The 9100-nt window shown below is 33.3% G+C and overlaps 1 pseudogene; it reads right to left on the bottom strand.

Moving 5' to 3' along the window:
• Positions 1–8686: 8686 nt before the first annotated feature.
• On the bottom strand, positions 8687–8783 carry LOC122095098 (annotated as a pseudogene).
• Between the last annotated feature and the right edge of the window lie 317 nt (positions 8784–9100).

Here is a 9100-nt window from a genome sequence, read left to right as displayed (position 1 = left end):
ACTTGAGCTGTACTGCAGAACGAGGGGGGGGGGAAGAATGGTGGACCACAAAGGAGCTGTATGTTATTGGTATTGTTTCAAAAAACAGAAAGACTACAGAGAAGAGAAGGAGAAAAATAAAGTGTCCTGAATGAAGTTTCTTTTTAATCCACCTGATAGTTTGGACTGAAAGTCAGATAACATGGAAAAAATAAAACAGAAAATAAAGCATTGTATAGAGCTGTTACAATGTAAAAAAGCTGTAATAGGAATATAATTAATTTCCAAAGAAATAAGAGAAAAAATAACAATAACAATTGCTAACGTGGATAGAAGTTGGATCACATGCATGAAAGAAAAAAAAGTTAAAATACATATCTAAGGGTTCATTTTCCTGACATCACATTATCTGACCTTTTCCGCTTGACTCATACATATACTAGATATTGCAAATAAGGGAAACCATTGTCAATATAACTTGTGGAGGAGATGGGGAAAAACCAGTTGTTTAAGGATACAGGTGGACCTGTTGCAACAATGAGAAGTACAAGTTGTCATGTCCAAAACGAGCTTTACAAGTCGGTGAGGGGGGGGGGGAGAGGAGTGAGAAGGGGGGAAGGAGAAGGATTCGAATTGGGGGGAGGGGGGAGGCTGGGAAGGGAGGTGAAGGGTAAACAAAGGAGGAAGCTGCAATGCTTGGTAAGAAATGTACGCATTATCCTGCCCATGTAATTGTAACCCCTCTGTACAGTATGTTCACAAATAAAATTAAATTAAATTAAAAAAAAAAGTTGGATCACATTTTATCATATATAATTTTGAAAAAGCTTACTAGGAATGAAAATTTAAAAGTCATAACTTAAAACACAATTTGTATTATAACTAAACAGTATAGTTCAGTGGTAAAACATTGGCCTAACATATGGGAAGCAATTGTGTGATCTCCTAAGCATTACAAAGTACACAAAAAGCATACACACAAAAAACCCACATAAACACACACACACCATATACACACATTTGGAATATAGTTATTATCATATGAAACAGAGGAAGTTATCACAAACAGTAAAAGTATTTTAATATATGAAATCATAATATTGCTCATAGTATTTAAAAGTTTAGTAGAAATAAAATAGTCACAAGATACTTGGATTCTTATAGATTAAGTAAATTGAATATTAAGAAATAAAAGACATGAGAACTTTGAGAACAAGTTTTAAATAATAAACATTTTGAAACATGTATCCTTTTATTTTGACAAAAGATTGTTGTTACTGGTGTTTTAATTCAAGATTTAGAATATGATAACCAGGTGCTCTATATCTTGCTAGGGATGGCTATATCTCTAATCATTTCACTCTGGAAATTTATGAAAAGGTCTCATAGTTTCCCATTCTCTCCCGAATTACAAACCCTATTTACACTTGCCACCATAGTTAGAAAATGGAAACCACAAATCACTATGCCCAGCTCAAAGAGACTTTTTTTTTTAATTTAAGTACAAATATTGCCAAAAAGTGACCATGTAATGAAGGCTTTTTTAATAAAGTATGTGCTTCTTGAAAATAAAGTATTTGTTACCTGGACAAATGTGTTTAGAACTATGAGATAATAAATTTATTTAAATTCACCAACCATATAAAATTTAAGAAAATAATTTTTAAATATTCACATGTTAACTATTTTGAAAGCAAAATATATGTCTGAATAATTTACATGTGTTCAAATTATGCAAAACTAAATTAACTAATCCTACAACTCTGAATAAAAGAATTACCCTAAAGAAACAAAAGAAAATAATTAAGCTCAAAATTTGAAATTTAGAAAATAAAAGGAAGTGTACTCTTTGGTTGACTTAAGTAACTGTAAGCCTTCTGTATATCAATTTTATAATAAAAAATGCATGAACAAAGACAGAAAAGTACCTATTGATCAATGACGACAGGAAAAGCATCAGTAGTTTTTTTTAAATTTTTATTTATTTTTTATTGTGAAAATACTGTGCAGTTGGGTTACAATTAGATGGCAAGATGAGTACATTTCTTAACAAGCATTGTAGCCTCCTCCTTTGTTTCCCCTTCCCATCCTTTCCCAGCCTTCCCTTCTTTTCCCCACACAATCTTCCCCCCCCACACCAAAGTTTTAAAGTTCATTTTCGACATGACAACTTGTACTTCTCATTGTTTCAATGGTCCACCTGTATCCTTATTTAAATGACTTGTTTTTCCCCTTCCCATACACAAATTATACCGACATCAAATACAGTAAAAGAAGGGGTTATACTGTGGGGGTGGGGGGGACATACAAAGCAACAAAGAAATAATCTTATAAATGCGTTAGAAACAAATGCATGAAAGAAAAAAAAAACATTTGAATACATTTCTTAGGGTTCATTTTACCTAACATCAACTTATCTGACTTTTTCTGCTTGTCTCAGACATATACTATTTATTGCAAATAAGGGAAACCATGAGACGTATGTTTCTTTGGGCCTAGCTCACTTCGCTTAATATAATTTTTGCCAAATCTTTCCATTTCCTAACAAATGGGGCAATGTCATTCTTTCTGATGGAAGCATAGAATTCTTGTTTTTTTTTTGAGTGTGCAAAAAAATCAATGAAAGAGGTAACAATATTCCTTCCATAATAAATGTACTCATTACCTTATTTATGTAAATGTATCCCTCTGTACATTACCTTTACAATAAAATTAAATTGAAATTAAAAATAAACTAAATAATATACAAATTAAGAATTCGTAGAGAGCTAGGAAGGTGGCTCAGTGGTAGAGCTCTTGCCTTACATGCTTGAGGCCCTGGGTTAGATTCTTCAGCATCACATAAACAGAAAAAGTGGTGCTGTGGCTCAAATGGTCGAGTGCTAGCCTTGAACTAGCATTGAGAAACAGCATCCAGGCCCAGAGTTTAGGTCCCAGGACCAGACCCCCCCCCCCAAAAAAACAGAATTACTAGAAACCATTGGTTAAAAACTTTTTAAAATACTGCTCTAAGTACCCAAGTAATATTATTTGATGATACTATTAAAATACTTCAACTTCAGCAGAGAAGCCAAAAGTTTAAAAACTGTTACAAAATAAAGTAATAAATCAGAATATATTAATATTAATAATAATCATAAGATGAATTTATAGTGGTAGTCAAATATGTAAGAAATGAGGCAATTTGCCATTCATTTGCACTTAATACGTGAGAAATAATTTTCTAGGTCTTTTTAAATATATAATAAATTTAATGAAGAAACTATTTTGTTACATCATATGATAATTAGATGAAGCTGATATTAGAGCAAAGAGCAGATTGTACTAAGTTTCGGGATGTTAAGGTATATACTTATTTTGGTTGTGGGAAATTGTGTTCAACTTGGGGTCTTGTTTTTGTTGGACTGGTGTCGTATAGGTGGTTAATTTTAGGATAGGGGTTCCCTTTCCACAAGAACATGCACCTGATCCGTCGTTTTAGCCTTCCCATTATCAATGGCATAAGAATTGCACACCAACTTGTCTAGCTTCCTACCTTGGCTGGCCTGGATTCTGCAGTCCTTCCAGTCTTAACCTGTAGATAGTGCAGGATGGTGGAAATGATCCAATGCACCCAGCTATAGATTGAAAAGGAAGTCCACTAAACTTTTGGCCTGGGTTCTGTTCTCAAGCCTCCTCAGTAGTTAAGAGTTCAGATGGGAGCCCCTGGTGCCAAGCAGTAAGAGTATTTCTTAAGGCAACTAGACATATATATGACTTAGGCATGTGAACAACTCAGGACAAGAATAAAAGAGCAGTGAAGTGTAGAGGACAGGCCCAATTTTAACTAGCTACTTGGAGGCTGAATAAGCTTAGCTAGCTTCTCTGGAGGCTGAGATATGAAGACCACTATTCAAAGCCAGTCCAATCATGAAAATAAATGCGATTATCTCCAAAAAAAACAGGAGTGGAACGATGGTTCAAGTGGTAAACCACTATCCTAGGTCACAGAAGCTTAGAGATGATGAATGAATGAGCACTTGCACATGCATGTGCATGTATACACGTGCATGTGTACAAACACACACACATAAGTATTGCAAAGCGAAGTTCTTTTTTTACCTTGCTGTACTCTACTTCCATGTATTAGTTTACAAATTAACAAAATCAGCTAAGCACCTATTTACATAAACTCATCATGTTTCTCTAAAGTCAACTCTCTTTTTTGGAAGCATGCTTTTATTTGACCCAAATATAAACTATTCAGGAGTTTGATTCTTCTCCCTCAATTCTATAGAATTAGATGATTGTTTAGCTTCCTCCTAACAATATAATTTTGTGAAATCCTGCATCAAGCAACACATTTCTTTCACTGGAAGGAAAGCTCTTACAAACAATTAATAATAGGTTTTTCTTCTCTTTGCTTACATCTGTAGTTTTATTATCTGCATATATTTCATGATCTGTCTGTATATGACAAAGACTGCTGTGAAAATAAAAAGACCCTTCGCAGCACTTATCATTTATATACCATCCATAGATATGAAGGTGTTTAAATATTATTGAAATTGCTTGGGAATAAATCATGTTCATCTTGACTATCGTGAAAAAGAAGAATTGGTTTCTCAGCACTTTAGGTAAGAACTTGATTGAAAGAAACAAAAGGAAAAGTGAGGAACAACTCAACATATCCATTGAAATGAAACACAATAAAAAAATAAAAACAACCCAAGAAAACAAATTAATTCAGTACTCATGAACCTGCAGGAAATGCAAAGACTTAAAAAAAACATCAGCTATGACGAGCTTATGAAAATCCATACTACCTGGGAGTCTACTGTTGTGAGGATAGAGGTTAAAGCCCAGACTGGACAGAAAGATCTGTACACAATGCCATGCACCTGTTATTCTAAATTCCAGGAAGAATAACATAACATGGACTGAACCCAAGGTCATACACATGTATCTGAAAAATAATAAGGATAATTTAGGGTTGGGGACATGACATAATGGTAATAACACCCATTTAGGGGGCATAAGACATTCAATTCAAGCTCTAATATTTGGGTATTAAAGTAAAAATCTATGATTTTAAATAATTGGAAAAATTGTAAGATTTGAGTATTTGAGTGGAAAAATGAATGAGAGAATGAACCCATGGTGCAATGCTTTTAACTTAATTGAAAATGTTTTATGGTACTTCAGAAAAAACAGAGTTACCTTGCAAATGAGCATGGTTGTGCATTTGGGTGATGGAAATACTTTACTTACACATGTTTAAATTAAATAGATGTTTATTTGGGTAGATTGTACTTCTTGAACTAAGAGCCCGGATGATGTCGCTGAGATTTTTCTCTCAAGGCTACCACTCTACTACTTTGAGCCATAGTTCCAATTCTGATTTTCTGTTGGTTGTTTGGTGATAAGGGGCTCCTGGACATTCTTGCCCAGTACGGGTTCAAACCATGATCGTCAGATCTCAGCCTCCTGAGTAACTAGGATGCCAGGCATGAGCCGTCGATAGTTTTAATAATTTAGTAAATTGTACAGTTACTGAAGTTATACATTATCATTATAACCTGTGTAATATATGTGTGTATGTATATATCAATGCATACGGATAGAAATATTTTAACATATTTTTGTATCTACAGTAGATTTATGAAATCATCCATTATAAAATTAAATGGAAACGAAAGTTAATAAGGAGCAAATCAAAGGAAATTATCACATGTTTCTTGTTGTTGAATGGAATGCGAATTGCGAGAATCAGTTTGGGAAAACCGTCTCTACGTTAACAAAATGGATAAGAGCTATTAATTCCAATCCATCTATTTGCCCAAGTTGTGCAACTTCACACATGAGTGTCAAAATCAAACCACACTTTTTGCCTTTGTTTTAAACTCACCTGTTATAATTTATGGGTTAGATGAAGTAATCAAATAAAGATTAAAATAATATTATGTGAGGCTATGAATTAGAGCTGAAAATGATTTTACATATGATAATAGCTAATTAAATTACATATTTTTTACTTTTACTCTGTCATGTCCCTCATTCCCACATTAGGAAAGTATATAGAAGGTTCTCACTTAATTATATGTCCAATTATGTAAAAAATGTATTGAAAGAATATGGGCACAGTGTGACAGTGTGGTTTTAGCTTATTGAGACCTGTAGGGGGAAATGTGTTTTTGAAGACTTGCAATACATTGTGATGAAGATGAAGGGAGGGATATTCTTATTCTGGAAAACTAGCTAGAGGATTGCTCCTATAAAGGTAGTGATGAATTCTTCCAAAGGGTTACAGAAAATCACTTTCACAACCATGTTCACTGCTGCACTATTCACCGTAGCCAAGTTACGGAAACAGCCCAGATGTCCCTTGGTGGAGTGATGGTTGGAGAAAGTGTGGCACATATACACAATTGGATTGCACCCATCCATTTTGAAGACTGTTACATTATTTGCAACGAAATGGATAGATCTAAAAATATATTAAGTGAACTAAGTCAGAGCCAGACACACAAAGGACCCATGCTCTGTCTCATATTTGGAAGATAGAAATTTATACAAGTTTACACAAAAATAATAACCAAAGCATGCTATTTGCAGAGGATTATTTCAAAGGTTTAATTTCTTATGAAATTGAACTTTACTCCAACAAAATGAATACCAGGAAACTATCACTTGGAAGATATGAGGGGAAGACAAAAGAAAGGAATAAAGAGAGTTATGGAGGAAGAGAGTGAAGGTATAATATTCAATTCAGATAGTATGAAACTAGAAAAAAATTAAAGTGGGGTGAGGTTTGGAAGGGTGTGGAAAAGTTATATAAAGATCCATTATACTTAAAAAACTGATTTGTTTAATGGAAATTCCCTTGTACAAGTATTTAAGATAATAAAAATATAATTAAAAACAATGGAGACATTTGATCTTAAATTCTATTTCCATCTCTTTTAAAAAATAAAATTATTTGCACTATAATTTGATCAGAAGGATGGATTTTGTGGCTAGCTAGATCATGGCACATCTGTCTCTCTCTTCCTCTCTCACTTTCATGGTTCTCATAGATAATAAGATTGCTCCATAATTATCCTAATTTATTTTGCTTTTATATTTTTGGTTGCATCATTTCACTTTCTCCTCTGCCATTTCCCAATTCATTTACATAGAAAGCATTACTTCCTATTTTCTCATTCCTAGAATAAGCTGCTCATGAAGACACCACTAGTCCTCATTTTCATTCTGTACCTTTGAATACGGAGGAAAATCTTTCCTCTGCTCTCTACCAATTCCCTACTCTCCAGTTAGAATAATTTAGAATAGTAAAAATGAAAAAAGAGAAAATAAATAATAGTGAAAAAAACAAATGCAGAAAATTCACCGGATTTTTCTAACCATTTCATCCAATGTGAACTATTGGGAAAATACATGGACAACTAATTCTCACTGACACTCAAATTCTCTGGTTAGGCAATTCCTATGAAGTTGAAGAACAAGAAGAAAAAGTGTGAAATGGTATCAGTTGCAAGAAAAAAATGGCAAAGGATTGAAGCAAATTTCTTCTTTGTTCTGCTGAAAATAACCGCCTTACTACAGTGCAGAGACGACTTTCCAAAAAGGCCACTCATGTGAATACTAGGGATGACGATTAGTATACCCCTCTTCATCGAGAAGCCTACAGTGGACACTTAGACATTGTCCATGAGTTGGTGGCTCAAGGTAGATATTCCTGGAATAATTGTGAATGGCTGGACACCCCTGCACAGTACTTATACATGGAATAATACCACAGTGGCTTCTTTATTTCATCGTGATACAGATACAAAGCCCAAACTAAAGGCCTCTTGACCCCCTTGCATCTTGATGCTGGTAATAGATATAGCAAAGATATGCTGGATCTCCTTCTGGTGAACCATTATTTCAAACCAGGTCTGAAGCACAACTTAGAAGAAGCTGCATTTGATATTGCCAAAAGGATAAGTATGTATTACTACCTCTTCGAAGTTTTGGAAAGCTGTACAAATTGTTCTCCTAAGTCCGAATGATTCGGTTAAGTTTCTTAAATTTCAAAATAGCCAGTCCATCCTATGTGTCCATACAAAATATTTTCACAATACAAAGCAACAGCAATATCTTACTTTAAAAATTCATGGATTCCATAGTATTCTTCCAAGTGAATTGCCTGACTTTGATGTCAAAATATATTCGAGTTGTTTGTATACATCTATAATGATTTCTATAGAGTTTGTGATTTTTTAAATCATAAATAATTTTAACTTATCTGTTGAAATGAGTAATACAGAAAGTAAAGATATTTCTGGTGCATGTCTGAAAAAAGTATATTTAAAAATATTTAGTAATCTGTTTGTGTAATGTCCATAACCTATTTCATTCTCCCCTAGATATAATCCTTTGAATTCGACATTATTTTATAATATAGAGGTTCATTAATAAATGTGTCCTTTCAGATTGCATTCCATATAGAAACCGTTTAAGATTCCTTTAATTCCTTGGTCCTTAAAGAATTTTATTTCTTTAGGATAAAATGACAATGTTATCTTACTTCAAAAGTTTATAAAGGTTATGCTATGTAAAGGAATTTGTAAAAAGTGAAGATTCATAGAAACTTTTATTTCTATGAATTACATGTATTCTTACACTTGTATATTTGTAATCAACTTTTTAATAACTGCTTTTAATTTCTTGCATCAGAAGAATGAAAAATATGCAATACTTCACAAATTTTCATATCATCCTTGTACAAGAGCCATGTAAATCTCTGTATTGTAATTTGGGTAGACGTGCTGCTGAAGTATGTAGTATCCTGGAAATTTAAGTAGTTAATGATGCAATCTTAAGACAGGCATATATCTTTGGTTGCCTATTTGTAAGAAGGAAACCTTATTGTTCCCAAAATTGCAGTTTATCTTATTTCTGTAAAATTCTGTGTATGGTGGAAAAAACTTATATTGTTTGTTCAATTGCTCACATTTGCAATTTTTTCAATGACTATTTTAAGTCTTTTTATTTGAAATTGGATCATACTTTGCAGCCTTTATATCTAGGTCCAAAGATGATGGATTTCCAAGTACTTATTTATTAACTGATTTAGCTTTGTGGAGATAATGGAGTC

Source organism: Dipodomys spectabilis, unplaced genomic scaffold (genome assembly GCF_019054845.1).
Source record: "Dipodomys spectabilis isolate Male_0828 unplaced genomic scaffold, ASM1905484v1 ptg000334l, whole genome shotgun sequence".
Taxonomy (NCBI): domain Eukaryota; kingdom Metazoa; phylum Chordata; class Mammalia; order Rodentia; family Heteromyidae; genus Dipodomys; species Dipodomys spectabilis.
Note: the sequence above shows the minus strand (reverse complement) of the source record. Positions and strands in the feature narration are given on the sequence as shown.